We start from the raw sequence: 16,271 nt of genomic DNA on the forward strand, positions 1-16,271 counted from the left end.
AAAGTAATTTGTGTATATGAATAATCGCTTAAGATATTAATTAAGAATTAATGAAATTGGTGTTTCTTACAACGCGTTAACTAATGTTGAATGCGTCTGCTGGGAAATCTAAAAGCCTTCGGTGTATTAAATCGTAGCTAACCGAAAGAAATGTGTTTTTGAGATAATAAAGCTTGTCTAAAGAAAATTGCTACGTGCTCTGACAAATCTAAACGTCGCTATAACGAACACTATTGCTATTACTATTACTACAACACAACTACTACTATGAACGTCCTGAATTTCTAATATACGTCACCACGGTTATTAATAAACGGGACAAACTTCCGAGTAATTAATTTTCCGAACGTATCTCGATGAAAATCTCTCTCTCCCCATCTCTATTTTCTGATATTTTCTCCCCCCTGAAATAAATATTTCAAAGGTAGAAAAAAGGATTTGATTAAAACTACGAAAGTGTTTTCTATAACGTTTGTTATAAAAGAATATTAATAAATTCGTCTTTTATTATAGTTACTTTGTTTCTTAGTAATCGATTTTGCCTGGAGCCAAAGCATATCTTCTTCTTGAATAATTTAACGTTGTGTACTAAAGATATATATATATATATAGAGAGAGAGAGAGAGAACATAATTGTAAATAATTTTCATTAGAATGCAACCCACAATTTAATTATCTATTAATATTTTATAAAAAAAATTCAGTATAAACTAATCGTTAATAATATGATCTACATGATTGTCACGTTTATGAAATAATAATGAAAAAGTAAAAGAACATGTCGAACAAAATGATAATCACAATTTCGAATAATCTCATAGAGAAGTGTTGGACAAATTTTAAATTAATTTCTTTTTTCTAACAAATAAAGTGCCAATCTCGCGAATGTAAAAGTAACGTAACAATGATAATCGATACGATACTCAATCATTACCCACTTTATCCTATTGAGAATTCTCCAGAGTATTCAGATCAAGAGAAAATAAAAAAAAAATGAAGAAAGAAAGCAAGATGATTGCAAAAAGGATATAATTAGAAATTACCGAGAAGTGGTAAAGTCGCAAGGGAAAGATAGAGAAAGAAAGAGAGAGAGTGAGAGAGAGAGGGGAGGAAAAAGGGGAGAGAGGTTGATCCAATTGAAGAAAAATACGTTTAAGATAAAGAGTCCAACCTCTCCTCTCGTCTTGCTTTAATTTCTTTATCGAATTTTCTATGGCATCTCGTACGAAATTACATTCACCGGGTCTTCTAACACGAATTAGAAGTCGTTGAAATATGAAGAGAAAAGAAAAAATAGAAAAAAAAGAAAAAAAAGAGAGAGAGAGAGAAAAAAAAAAGAAAATGAAATACAAAGTAAAACCCATCGAGAAACAAATTTTATGATTCTCGTAATAAATCCCATCTGAAATTTGTTAAAGAAATAAATCATCTTCGTTTGCATATTTACTGATATTTACTGGTATTTACTGGTTCGAGAAAATACTTTCATTAGAAAAATCGAGTACTGTTCGTGAGTCTCCTTCTCTCTCTCTCTCTCTCTCTCTCTCTCTCTCTCTCTCTCTCTTCCACATATATTTCTTTTTATCTCGTTTGTTCACCCTTTCCAGGGATTTTCCACCCTCGTTCTACCATTCCCATGTAATACTGGGTCATGGCACAGTAAGCTCTCTCTTTCCCTCTCTCTCATGGTGCTATACGAACGCCCATGGCAACAGGTTGCCTAGCAACAGCGGAACGATTTCGTTCCTCTCGTGTTCACCGCTAGGAAAACTGTTGCTGCTGCTGCTTGCTACTGCTGCTATCTTCAAGATCTTTCCTCCTCTCTAACCAATCCCCTTGTTTTTTCTTTTTCTTCTTCTTCTTCTTCTTTTATTTTCTATAACCCTCTTTCACCCTTATTCGTTCTTTCCCAACGCGCGTTGTTTCTCAACCCAAACGTTAGCGAATATTTTTTCGATACGCACGTTCTAACCATCCATTCACTGACACCTGCTGCCCCACCCCCAACGCCCCAACACCCAACACCCCCATCCTAAGTTAACTTCGAAGTTTATTTTTTACTATTTTTTTTTTTTTACTCTTTTTCTTAGATCCCAAACAACATTAAACATCACCTAAAATATATTAGCGAAAGAATACCCTAAGCTTTAGGAAAATGGAAACTACTTCTGTCGGTAAGAAAATCTTGAAGAAAGTTCATTCATCCTTTATTTTCTTTTATCTTTTTCCTTAGATTTTTGTTTGGAGGAAGGGAAAAAGATTTAGATAGTATCGAGAATTTATGTTCCCCGTCTTTTCTACTTCTTCCGTTCTTTCTTCTTTTTTGAACGGTGGAGATTAGGGTTGAGAAAATAGAGCATTAGCAGCTACGTCTATCACCTTTCATTCGCGGCATGATTGGACACTAAAGAAACTTTGAAATTTACGACTTACTTTTACCGAAGAAAATTCTGCGATGCTTTCAACAAAAATTTGGGCTAATCCCCTCCTCTTCTAGCTAATAGTCAAATGTTCCTTTGGCGAAGATAATTTAAATTAGATGAATTATTGTATTGTTCAATTGATGATTAAATCTGTAATTAAAAAAATACAAAATAAAATTAATTACATTTCATATCGTTCGAAATATTTTACACGAATGAAAAACATTAACGAAGACAATCATGATTTAAAAAATAAAAATAAGAAGTAATAATTAAGATTATAAAATAATATTAACCGTTAATTTATCCAGACAAAGTCAGATTCGTCGATAAAGATGACGACTATAATCACGTGGCGAGCATATTGTTCTTTAACAAATATATTTTAACAAATTATTTCGTTGATTTTAAGTTCGACCGAATGAGATTTTTATTCAATAAAAAATAATGATTCTACAATCCACAATTTTGCTTATCAATTACTTTTAAAGCAATCTATGCGATTGCATAGAAAAAATTGCAACTTTTTCATAACAAATACTGACTCTAAGAATCGAATTGCACGCGATCGCAATTGAAGCTCTGAAAATCAAAGTTTAGTTAAAACAAGTCGTAGCGTACTTCTTTTTATTTATAACGTTATAAATACAAAATACACGTTTTTATATGATTTAATTATTAATAAAAAGAATATTTAAAAAGATGTGAGGCAAAACTTGTAGGATATATGAAAAATAAGATAAAATACAAACGAACTAACATCGCGTTGCATTCTATCTTTGAAAAAATAAATATTAGTTAGTGGATCCATTTAGAAATAAATAAATCTCTAAAATTAAAAAAAAGAAAAAAGATATATAAAAATTATTAAAAAACATTATAAAGTAATTAGTTTCTATAGATGAAATGAATAGAAGGAACCAAGGAAAGGAATATAGGAATATAATATCAATTAGGAAGTTAAAAGAAACTAATTACAATTATAATGTTTATGGTAAGCGGTCTTTGGCTTAATTTTACTTGCAATGGAATGTATATCATATAAAATATGATAAACATTATACTGAAAGTAAAACACCATTGCCCAGGTCTAACCACGAGGAGGTAATCGCTTCTGAAAACATGGGATGTGCATCCTGAAGATGTCCACATCCGAATTAAACTGGAATGAAAGGAAATGACTGAACCAAGAACATTTTTTAAGGAACCTCACTCTTAGGCCTCACTATAAGAGTTCCACCTAAAAAACATTACAACAGTAAACCAGAGTACAAAGAAAAGTTTGAATATTAAACACCAACATAAAATGAGAAATGTATCTGAAAAGAATTAAAGAAACATCGATGATTTTAATTGAAAACTAATACACTTCAATATAATTTCGATAAATGCACATACGAAAATTACATTTTTTGAATATTTCATAGATAATAATTTTCCATATATATAAAATAAAGTAAAGTAATAGAAACAGTATGCAATTATGGATTGTTCCATGGAACCTACGAACAAAGAAAATACATTAAAAATAATTATCACACGCGTACGATGCTACGGGGAGAACAATAAACAGATCAAAATTATACATTTAATTATAAAAATAATTACCTTATACTATTCTTTACTATAACTAAGCCCTTTTCTAGTCCTCTTCCGGTCCGCGTCTAGTCCTCGTATGGTCCTCCTTCTATTGAACCTGCAACAAAAAAAAAAACAAAGGTGTAGAAAAGAAGAAGAAAAGTGGGCCTGGAAACGAACCTGAAAAAGAAAAAGAAAAGTTTATTTTAGATTTGCAAACATGCAATGAATGATTCATGGTATCTGTAAAAATTTGGACTGATCCATGGTACCTATAAAAACATGAAAGTTCATAAACAATGATTTATCTCACGATTGCGATGCAATATTAAAGTAATAAACATATTAAAATACCACCGTTTACCATAATTCAATCCACTTCTGATCCCCCTTTCACCTCTTCTTGAAAAGAATTTTACATAGTCTCCATAATTCATCCTGCCAACAAAATATTAAAAATAGGATCGTTTAGTGTGAGGGGGGGGAAATTCTAGGTAAGGACATGATACTATCCTTGGAGATAAGATAGAATCGCGTTTGCAGGGTCGCGTCCCTAAAGTAGACCTTTCTTCGCAAAGAAAGAATTTATCCGCTACCCATTGAAAAAAAACTAGAAATGCACTTGAAAAAGAAAAGATTAGTTTAGATTTGCGAAGATCCAATGAATGCATCGAAAGCATGTTCCTTTTTTAGATCAAAATCCAATACTTACAAATGCATTGGAATTAATAATATCCTGAAACAAAATAAAATGAAAATTAATTAAATATATGTGGGATGCGAGCACCTCCAAGCCAAACACTTAAGTAGGCGTTCGTGAAGAGATTGGACGGTGGGCCCTGGATAGCTCAATTGGTTAAAGAGCAGTCGCCCGGAAAGCGGAAGATCCGGGTTCGAGTCCCGGTCCAGTCTGTCCAACGGCCCAATTTTTTCACGAATCCTACATATATAATATAATAAATGATTAAATCTTACATAATACAATAAAAATGTAAAAGAGACATTAAAAAACATTATAAGATAATTAGTTTCTACAAATGAAATGAAGAATGAAAAGTGGGGAAACTGTGTGTAATAGGAAATTAGAAAATGATATGATATTGGAGCGGGAATTCGGAAATGGTATTGTATTCTATCATGATTTTAAACTATTTTCTGTCTTTTAAATGAAATATCATTTAAAATCAAATTTTGTTAATACTCGATTTATTTTTAGGAAAAATTATGTTTGGTGTTTGGTGGGTGGTATGGCAAATCCAACGATGGTCACCTGTAACAAAAAGAAAACTATATTAATTACTTCCATTCTTAATAACCACTATAAATTATTGACGAGCAAAGAAAAAACACAATAAAAAATATTGGTCATTTAACCAACGAACTATTCTCTCAAGATTCGACCATGCTACCGAATCATGGAAAATAATTCAGTAAGTCTGTAGTTGCCCTCTTGAGCCACAATTAAGTGGAGGTCTCTTCGACTTTTAGCCTCTTCTTTCTTTAAGCCTACTGTCGGACATTCCCTACGTGCGAGCATGAAAAGAATCTTTGACCAAAAACGTCAATCGCTCCAAAAAGTATTCACATAATTTGGCATATCACAACGATTAATGATATAGAATTAGAATCGTTCTTGATTCTAAATTATAAAAAGAATAAACCAAACCGACCCTAACACAACCCTGAAAAAAAAATGTGATTAGTAATACATCCTGAACTTTTTACATAGAAAATGATTATTACCTTTTGGTCGAGAGATATCTCATCGCTAAAAGGAATATTATTAACTATGTAAAGTAGTGATTCTATTCTAATACCATACCGTTATAATATACCAGATTATGGTCCTACAATTTAGAAACGATTTAAAGACATTTTCACCCAATTACTCTCAACTGCTTATAACACTAATATAAATGAAATACATTTCACATTACAATATATATATGAAATAATTCCATTTATTTTCTTTCATATATCTTTTACATATAATTCCGATGTTCGTTGAGTGACTCTATTTATTAATTATTACAAAATTAATTCACGTTTCCCGTTAGCTATCCTAGTTCGTGGACAATCAACGAACTTAGAGTTCATCGATTGTGCACATACTACACGAGCACATTTAATCGAATATCCGAGCAGTTAATTATGCTAATTGATGACCTAATAACACTTTACTATCGAGTAATAAAAACGAATTGAAATAAAAATAATACTAAGAATGCAATGCATTTCTTTGCAATATTTTGTTTTAATTTATTCTTTATATATTGAATTATGTGAAACATTTTAAAAACTAAATCGCGAAAGTGCGAAGTGCTAGTTATAATACTTAAAACTAATTATCAATTCATCAAAGGTTTTGCGGATTTGATTTCGACTCTATCTCGTTCGAGATAGAATCAAAATAGAAATTAATTTCTTAAACGGTTGCAAATCCCTTTGAATAATGATACATAATACATATTACAGAATTGTCACAAAAAAGATTTCCAAGTTAAGCAGGGTAGAATAAAAAGATATAACTTTGTGATAATTCCGTATAAAACCCGGAGGTGGGGACTCGCTCTGAAAAGTATAAGTATACCACGTGTCATTCCGGAGTCCTACCTACTTATAATTAAAGTTTCACATTCGCCCAAAAAAATATACATGCATACCCACCCACTTACTCCATAGTTCTCACACATACCACCAGGGTGCAAAAGCCAAAACTAGAGAGCATGCCCCGGGGCACCTCCGACACCCTAGTTTAAACGCGTTTTCTAAATTTACGGGAGTACGTACCAATTGCTGTAATCGTCTGTCAAGGCTAGTGATTATCGCATAAATTACTAAAGCAAAAATACAAGTATAAACTAGTATATATGCATACTAGTTATATACAAGTATAGCATAGTTTCCACAAATAAATGCGGTAACTCTACCATGCAAAACAATTGTTAAAAAAAAAAATTTCGTATTGTACGCGTGACTCTAAAAGTTATTTTTATTCAATAACTTTAAAAAATGCGTGGTATTACGTATCGCGAAACGATGTACAATGCACACACCTAAACGCACACACATGTGCAATGTACACCGTACAATCACTAGCCAATGACAGCCGCCAATAGAAGGGGAATATACTTAAAACTAAAAACCTATACTAACCGTTTCTCTCCCATGCGTGTAACACCTGGGCACACGCATAGATGAGAATACAGAAAGTATAGGGGGGAGAAACGGGGATTAGTATATTAGTTGCTGAAAATCCTAATCTAAGATTTGATTAATGTATAATAAAAAGTTCTTTCATATAAATCTAAGCGGGCTATGACTCTAATAGTCATTTATAATGACTTTAAAAAAGATTTTAAAAATTTTAAAAAATAATAAAAATCTCGGACGATTCTTTCGTTAAATGGCTGTTCTAATGAAAGAACTGAGCTTTGAGCCGCCACTTAATTGCCAGAATCTATCCGTCGCGAATGGGTTTGTCTTTTCTTGCTCATTTATTTATTATATCGAAAAAGAAATTGCGATTAAATAAACTAAGTACGAAGCAATGTATGTAAGACATTTATTACATGCTTTTCTGGACGAAATCGAGTAAATTAATACTCGATTTCACCACTACTAAACGCGAGCGAAACACGTAATAGAAAGGAAAAGTGCATTAATTAATTGCACTGTTAATTAAATGAATTTAACCGATGAGACAAGAAAACCTATCCTGAACTAATAATATAACATACAATAAAATATATAGTTTTCATGAGCAATTTCAAAAAAGGAGTAATTCTTTTCTGGAATTACTCATGTGCTCGTCAATAATTTTTTGGAATAATTACAACCAGTAACTCGTGCCGATTGGGACCTTTCATCCTCGGCATGATTGAGCACCGAAGGAACTTTAAATTTTAACTCACGACCTGCTAACTGTTATATTACATATATGTGGCATTTTAAAATAAAATGACGCATGTACGTAATAGGAACAATTAACATTAGAAGTTCTGTGTTGGCTCCAAAACACCCTTACTTCGTAGCAAATGGTTCAGCTGCATTCCTCGTCACCAGACCCATCAGAGAATTCCTTCATGCACTTTTCCTTGCACTCCCGTGACTCTAATAACGCGGTAAACGAATGTAAGAAACTATAAAAGAGTTTCTTATCGCGAAACCGAAAGTTTTCTTATACGGCGAACAACACTGACTCTACATACGCGTTTGATTTGAATTTAATTTACGCACGGTCACTGACTCTACTTCGCGATAAAAATTTTACTTTAACTATTCGTACAAACACTGACTCTACTTAACGATAAAAATTATATTTTTTAATTATTCGCACAAACACTGACTCTAATTTTTACAACTGCATTGCGCGCAGTTCAAATATCAAACACTAACACGAACACTTAGCCTTCTGGAAAAAGAAAAACAAAAACAAAACGATTAGAATCATTATTATCGTTTAAGAATTACAAGTAATTATTAAAGAAATGTTTAATATAAAAATTAATTTATTTTTTATCTTCAGTGATGAATGCCTGATGGGTCTCCTACCCTTAGGATGACGATGGCATACATACAAACCGAATAAAAGAAATTTTCAGAATTTCTTTTCCCAAAAAACCGAAACTTTTACATACGGCAAACAACACTGACTTTAATTTCCGATTCTTGTTTAACGATGCAAACACTCGAGTACCTCATTGCCTACGTGCTCGATTGCAATGATGTTCTGAAACAGAAAATGAGAAAGAACGATTAATATCGTCGTCGTAATCAAAAACTATTGAAATTATCGTAGAAAATGTTCGATAGAGAAATTCTACTTATTTGTAGTTTTCAGTGATGAATGCCCGATGGGTTTCCTACCCTTAGGATGACGATGAGTAGTAACGGTAACAAAAATAAAAAACTATAATAAAGTTTTTTATCGCGATCGCGACCGGGACGTGCTTACCGACCGCACTGTACATCAAAAACGATTGAAAGAATGCATATGATTAGTTCCTATAAAATAAATCAAGTATTTTAATGTGGAATATAATATAAATGGAGTATTAAAGGGAAAACAATGAAATGATTTGTAATATGGTGTTAATTAGGAAGTTAAAAGAAACTAATTACAATTATAATGTTTATGGTAAGCGGTCTTTGGCTGAATTTTACTTGCATTGGAATGTATATCATGTAAAATATGTTAAACGTTATATTGAAAGTAAAACACCATTGTCCGGGTCTAACCACGAGGAGGTAACCGCTTCTGAAGACCCAAATTTTAATTAATATTAATTAAATTTTATTCGACAATAACACTTACCGATGCTTACACGTTGAAATCTAAAAGAGAAGTGACTAAAAAACAATGCAAGTAATCGGAGGATTTTATGCTTACAATTTGGACCAGTAACGAAATTAAGTTTAAAAAAGTCATCTAAAAACATAAAAGAAAAATATATCAAAATTATTTTCTATTTAAAATACGTTAATAGGTAATGTAATATTTCAACCAATATATACGTGTTAAAAGAAACTTAAATATAAGAAGAATGTATTAGAGAATTAAAATAATTGTTAATTAATCGATAGAAATGTCTTTTGTTGGCTAAAAGCTCGGTGTGTGTGTGTGTGTGTGTGTGCGCGCGCGCGCGCGCGCGCGTGTGTGTGTGTGTGTGTGTGTGTGTGTGTAGGATCTATATACCGTCCTCTTCGAAGTCTCTCGTTAGACTGACAATAAGTCAATGTCCTCTAGAAAATTACGTTTATTGAAAGTTGTTTATATGACTTTCCGAACGTTACGCATGTGTATAAATGGAATAATCCACCTAATCAATAAGATTTAAGATTATAATGTTCTGATTTTAGCATTCTTTGTATTTTTATACAATTTCTTAAATAAAACTGCACTATAAAGATGTAATTATTACAATATATAAATTACAGTTATACAATTGTAAATATTGAATGAATACTAACTAATAAAGTAACATGTAAGAATTGAATTCCTTTTTCTCACATTTATTAACCTATATGAGAATGAAAAAAGAAAATACATTTCTTTACACAATTATACAACCAATATATTAAGACAGTGAATAAATTATTTACTAATGGAAAATGTGAATTATTAAAATTTACTATTATGATAGAAGGTAACTCAGGTGTTAGCTCATTTAAAAACCAAAAAATATTGCCTGAATGCATTTAAAAATCTTCTAAGTTCTTCTTTTATGTATGTACTTGATACATAAAACGATAAAAAATCCTATTTGATGCTGTGCTTTTCCAAATCTTCAAATACTTACAAATCTGCAAATCATAAGATTGTATTAGTAAAGTATTAAGTTATCCTTGTTAATATTTAAAAAATAATGTGTAGAATAAAGACATTATACACTAAAAACTTTATCACACCGCACAGAAAAACACACATAATTTATTTTTTTAACAAATCAAAAATCAATTTTATTTTCCTATTAGGTGTACACGTTCTTTTATGATATTTAAAAAATAAGGAAGAAAATAAATAAAGTATTCATTAAAACTCGCACAGAAAAACACAATCGTATAGAAAAGAAACCTCGTTGCAGATATTTTTAAAACAATTGACATAAAGCACTGTAGCTATCCTTAAAGAATTAAAATAAATTGAAACAAAACAATTGACATCTTTCATGCCAACTATGAAAGTATAAATTCCCATATTCCATATCGATATGAAAAAATTCTTGTTATTTTAATTCTTCAAAGATGGTTACAGTGCTTTATGTCAATTGTTTCAAGAATATCTGCTACGAGTTTTTGTTCTATACAATAGTATTTTTCTGTGCAAGGCGATATAGTTTTTAGTGTATATTGTCTTTATTCTTTTCGTTATTTGTTAACATACTTATATTTGATTTGTTTATATTATAACAGTGCAGTGTTACTTTTTTTAGATTTCCAAACATTGGGAGAATACAACATGATTAAATAGAAAAATAGAATAAATTTTTGATAATTATTTAATAAATAAAATATCATATCAAGCTTGACTAGCGTGGTTGGTCATGAAGAAAGACGAGTTACGTACGTGTGTATGTACGTAAGCTTGTGTGCGTGAAATACGTTTCTATATGGTTATTGGGAATTTTTAATTGGTCACCTAACTTCTGAAATAATTATCAGCCAATCAGGGCTCTTTGCTGATTTTTCTTCTTTCTTTTCGCGGCGTCAGTGCTGGAGATCGCACGGATACTACGTCGTCCCATTATTCTCAGGTAATTAAAAAATATTTTCTAACGTAAATCATTTTCCTATATACTAACAGATTCTTCTATTATAACAAATGACTTCGAAATGATATAATCGAAAGATTACAATAATGTCGAGGATAAAAAATATTTGCGTAGAAAAAAATTCCATGTACATTGGTATGCATTTTTCTATGAAATTGTATATATATATTTATTTTGTTTTACGGTATAATTTTTATAGATATCGACTTATACTGATCAATTTTTATTGTCTGGATTAATAAAATATTAGGTGTACAAATAAGTTTCCGCCGTTTTAATGTAGATAGCGCGGCGCGGAGTTTCCGTTAACTTTCGCAGATGATATCCTTCTTAAAAATTAGTTTGGACGTTTAAAAACAACATAACCTATTAATATTATTGATTTCATATTGGTAAAATATAATTTTTTGTTGTTGAAATTGTCCAAATTTGAGCCAAATAAGCGTCATTTGCGGGAAATATTAGTTTACTTCTTTAATATAAAAAAATCTGCTTCTGAGGCGCATCGATTGCTCGTAGAAGCATATGGTGAGACTGCTTTGAGTGAGAGAACGTGTCGTGAGTGGTTTCAAAAGTTTAAAAACGGTGATTTCGACGTAGAAGACAAAGATCGCAGTGGAAGTCCAAAAATTTACGAGGATGCAGAATTGGAGGAAATATTGGAGGAAGATTCATCTCAAACACAAAAAGAACTTGCTGTAACATTAGAAGTCACTCAGCAAGCAGTCTCACATCGTTTAAAATCATTAAGAATGATTAATAAACAAGGAAATTGGGTTCTGTACGAATTAAAGCCGAGAGATATTGAACGCCGATTATGCTTAAGTGAAATACTGCTTGCTAGACATAAAAAAAAGGGTTTTTTACATCGTATCATCACTGGTGACGAGAAATGGATACATTTTGATAATCCAAAAAGAAGAAAATCATGGGGATTACCAAGCCATGCGTCAACATCAACAGCAAAACCGAATATTCACGGAAAAAAACTCATGCTGTGTATTTGGTTAGATCAGCTGGGTGTAGTGTATTATGAGTTGCTTAATCCAAGCGAAACAATCACCGGAGCCCTCTATCGAACACAATTAATGAGATTGAGCCGAGCTCTGAAGGAAAAACGCCCTCAATACTATTCTAGACACGAAAAAATTATTCTCCTGCATGACAATGCTCGTCCACATGTAGCGGCTTCCGTGAAAAAGTATTTGGAAACACTTGATTGGGAAGTGTTACCCCACCCGCCGTATTCACCAGACATTGCACCGTCCGATTATCACCTATTTCGGTCCATGGAACATGCTCTGTCGGAGCAGCGGTTCAAATCATATGAAGATACCAAAAATTGGGTTGATTCGTGGATAGCCTCAAAAGACAAGGAGTTCTTCCGACGTGGGATCCGAATGTTGCCTGAGAGATGGGAAAAAGTCATTGCAAGTGATGGACAGTATTTTAAATAACCTTAAAATTACCATTCTTCTAGAATAAATACTTAATTTTTAATTAAAAACGGCAGAAACTTATTTGTACACCTAATATATATTTCGACAATTGTTATGTTCCTATATACTATTTTTAACTATTCGATATTTTTCTATAATAGATGGAAAAAATGCAAAATTATCAAGCAGCCATGACGTTATCAGAGCTACGAGGCTTTGAAGGTGGACTACCGCACATACAACTACGCGCATGTATTACTCTGTAGCAGAAGCGACGCTCAGCGACATCTGCGAACGCAGATGCAACGCAGAGGTAACGCCATATTGAAAACCTGTAAGCTGTATATGTTTCAGCGTACTGCGTCATCCCGTTTAATTCGGGTAATTGAAAAGTATTTTACACCTTCCTATAATATATCAAACGATAGCTACACACAAGATTTTCATACGTGAGTATTTTCAAAACGAAATATTAAAAAGTTCGAAAGATATCTGTGAAAATGTAATCATCCACGTATCTCGGCTTCGCTCCAAATTTCACCAATGTTACTTAATAATATTTTTATCTAATTTCGAGCATTTTCTTTACGGTATCGATACCTACTACCATCTCTAATGATTCTCTAATTCATCATTTTTCATAATTATGTCTTCAAAGATCGTATTTCATATTAAATTCGATGTTTATCACATACACGCACATACAGGCATATATACATAAGTATAGGTAGCTCGTATACATACACTCACGTATTTGGTTTTCTTTATATTGTACTAATGTATTCTTATTTGTTATTTATTGTAGGTTTCCGAGCATTGGGAGAGTCCAGCACGAATACATATACTTAGTCTAACAATTGTGTTTACACTTTTTTATCTTCATATTCATCGAGGTAAGCGTTATTCTTTTTTTAAGCTACGTGATTCATAGAAATGTGTATAGAAAGAGTGAGAACGAGAGTGAGAGAGGGAGAGAGAATAAGAAAACAAAACATTCGACCTACTGACAATTATAAATGTGTATGTATATTTTCAGGAATTTCTCGAGTTGAAAACAGAAGAATAACCGCCGAAGACAAAACGTAAACATCCGAGCACCGAACGTTAGACACTCTCAAGGATAAGCAGTATAAGATCATCATTCCTCTTTCGTCCTTCGACGAGTTAAGATCAACGAAAGTGACGTATTAAACTATTGAATAATTTTATTTATAACGTTCTTGTGTTAATTTAAATACTTTCAAGAGTTTTTCATTGCATAGAGCGGTATAACAGACGGTTTATTTTTTAGGTTATTCTTTATTGAATTTGCTGATACAAATTTTGTTTTATTTAGAAAACTTTAAAGATTTTTAATTAATATTTTTACTGATATTTTTATAATATAATATCTTTTAATGTGTGCCCTGCCTTCAGGAATGATTAAAAAGAAATATTGTAATATAATTTTTAGTATGTTTTAGCTTTGCAGATTTTTTATTTAATTTTATTTTATCCATCGTCATCCTAAGGATAGGATACCCATCCTGCAGTCATCAATGAAGACTAAAAGTAAGTATATTTTCCTATCAAACATTTCTATAATAACTTAATAGTTTTTTATTATAACAATGATATTAATTGTTCTCTTTCTTTTTCTGTTTTAGAACATCATTGCAATCGAGCGTGTAGGCAATGAACTACTCGCATAGTATAACGCATAGTTAAAAAGATATTAAAAAATCGGAAATTAGAGTCAGTATTGTTCGCCGTATGTAAAAGTTTCGTTTTTTCGGGTGAAGAAACTCCGTAAGTTTTTTTTATTCGGTTTAAACGTGTGCTCATCGTCATTCTAAGAGTAGAAGACCCATCGTGCATTCATCAATGAAGATTCGAAGTGAGTATATTTTTGTATTCAATAATTCCACAAACATTTTAATTGTTTGCAGTAATAGTAATGATATTAATAGTATTGTTTTTTATTTCTGTTTCAGATTGCAATCGTGCGTGAAGCAGTATACGAGAGTGTTGCAATCGTTTAAATATAATTAAAATCACGGATTAAAAGCACGTTCGTTCATTAATTTCAATTCGTCGCGTTTGCGAACTATTTTTGAAATTTATATATTAAATTAACTGCAACCAAAACAGTAATTGCTTTAAAGTTTGTTTAAGAAAAGTTGTATTTTTATCATTAAACAGTCGCACAGACTGTTTGCGTATTAGAGTCAGTGCATCAATGAAAATTTTTTTACTTACATTGACTGTGTGCAAAGCAGTCTTTGAATTAGTTTTGTAGAATCAGTGATCGGGCGTAAGTCAAATTAAAATCAAACGCGAAATAGAATCAGTGTTGTTCGTCGTATAATAAAATTTCGGTTTCGCGATAAGAAACTCATCTATCGTTTCTTATTTTCGTTTATACCGCATTATTAGATTCACGCGAGATGCATCACCATGGTGCCACTGAGCTTCATCGTATTGGAATACATTGTAAGTATTCATTTTAATTTACATTTTATTCGATTTCTTTTTTATACGATTTTGGATTGTATTGCAGATAACTTATCGTTATGTTCTATTTTATGTTACAGATAAGACGATGGATTTTTATCCTTTTCAATGATATGGAATGGATTCTTCGATGGATTTTCGATGGAGTTTTGGTGAATCTTTGATGGATTTTTGGTGGATCTTTTTCAATACCAAATGGAGGAACTCTTCGATCGTTAGACTACAATACTTGCTGCGAAGTAGGAGTGTTTTGGAACCATCGTAGAACTTCCAATGCTAACTGTTAATATTTCATATATGCGTCAATTTAATTTTTAAATGCCACATACGTGTGATATAACAGTTGATAACGAGTGAGTATAAAAATTGAAAGTCCCTCCGTCGCTCAATTATGTGCCGAGGATGAACGATCCTAATCGGCACGAATTACTAGTTATAATTATTTCAATAAATTATTGACGAACACACGAGTAATTCTTTTTTCAGTATTACTCGTGCAAAATTGTATATTCTATTATATATTTTATTAGTTATTTTTATTGTCTAGATTGTTTATTATCACGCCTTGACATGATGTCGAGACACTATGATTTTTCGCGTAATGACTATATATTATATGATTATTTTTAATAAGTACAATTACAAAACTTAGGTGTTACTTGAAGGGGGTATGTTTAGAAAAAATATGCTATGGCAATTAATTTGTAAAATAATTATTATTAAGAATATTTAATGTACTTTCTCGATATTTCATGAAAGTAATTTCAGAGGTATAGTTCGATCAAATAAAACGCGTGATAAATTTAAGTACTCTAATGGATTTTGCTATTTTTTTTTCATTTTATTCTCTTACTTTCTATTATTGTTTTAATAAAATATTTCTTTAATCATTCTTATCAAAGACATTATTGCGCTTTATATTGTGCTCGCCTTGCTCGACTGTCTCGTATCTTCCTTGCCATCTTCCACAAATCTGGCCTAATCGATATTTCCCCGTTCCTCCGCCATTATTCAAATAACGCGTTTCCTTCGAAATCTTTCACTTTAAATCTCGCTTGAAAATT

General features: G+C 31.7%; 1 long non-coding RNA gene across 1 annotated transcript; it reads left to right on the top strand.

The window, feature by feature from the left end:
• The first annotated feature begins 15,070 nt into the window (after positions 1-15,070).
• Positions 15,071-16,014, top strand: LOC122523432. The gene is made up of 2 exons (XR_006305296.1): positions 15,071-15,186; positions 15,288-16,014. It is a non-coding gene; the product is annotated as an uncharacterized LOC122523432 (long non-coding RNA).
• Positions 16,015-16,271: the final 257 nt, after the last annotated feature.

The sequence above is a fragment of the Polistes fuscatus genome, unplaced genomic scaffold (genome assembly GCF_010416935.1).
Source record: "Polistes fuscatus isolate 324 unplaced genomic scaffold, CU_Pfus_HIC Scaffold6, whole genome shotgun sequence".
Taxonomy (NCBI): domain Eukaryota; kingdom Metazoa; phylum Arthropoda; class Insecta; order Hymenoptera; family Vespidae; genus Polistes; species Polistes fuscatus.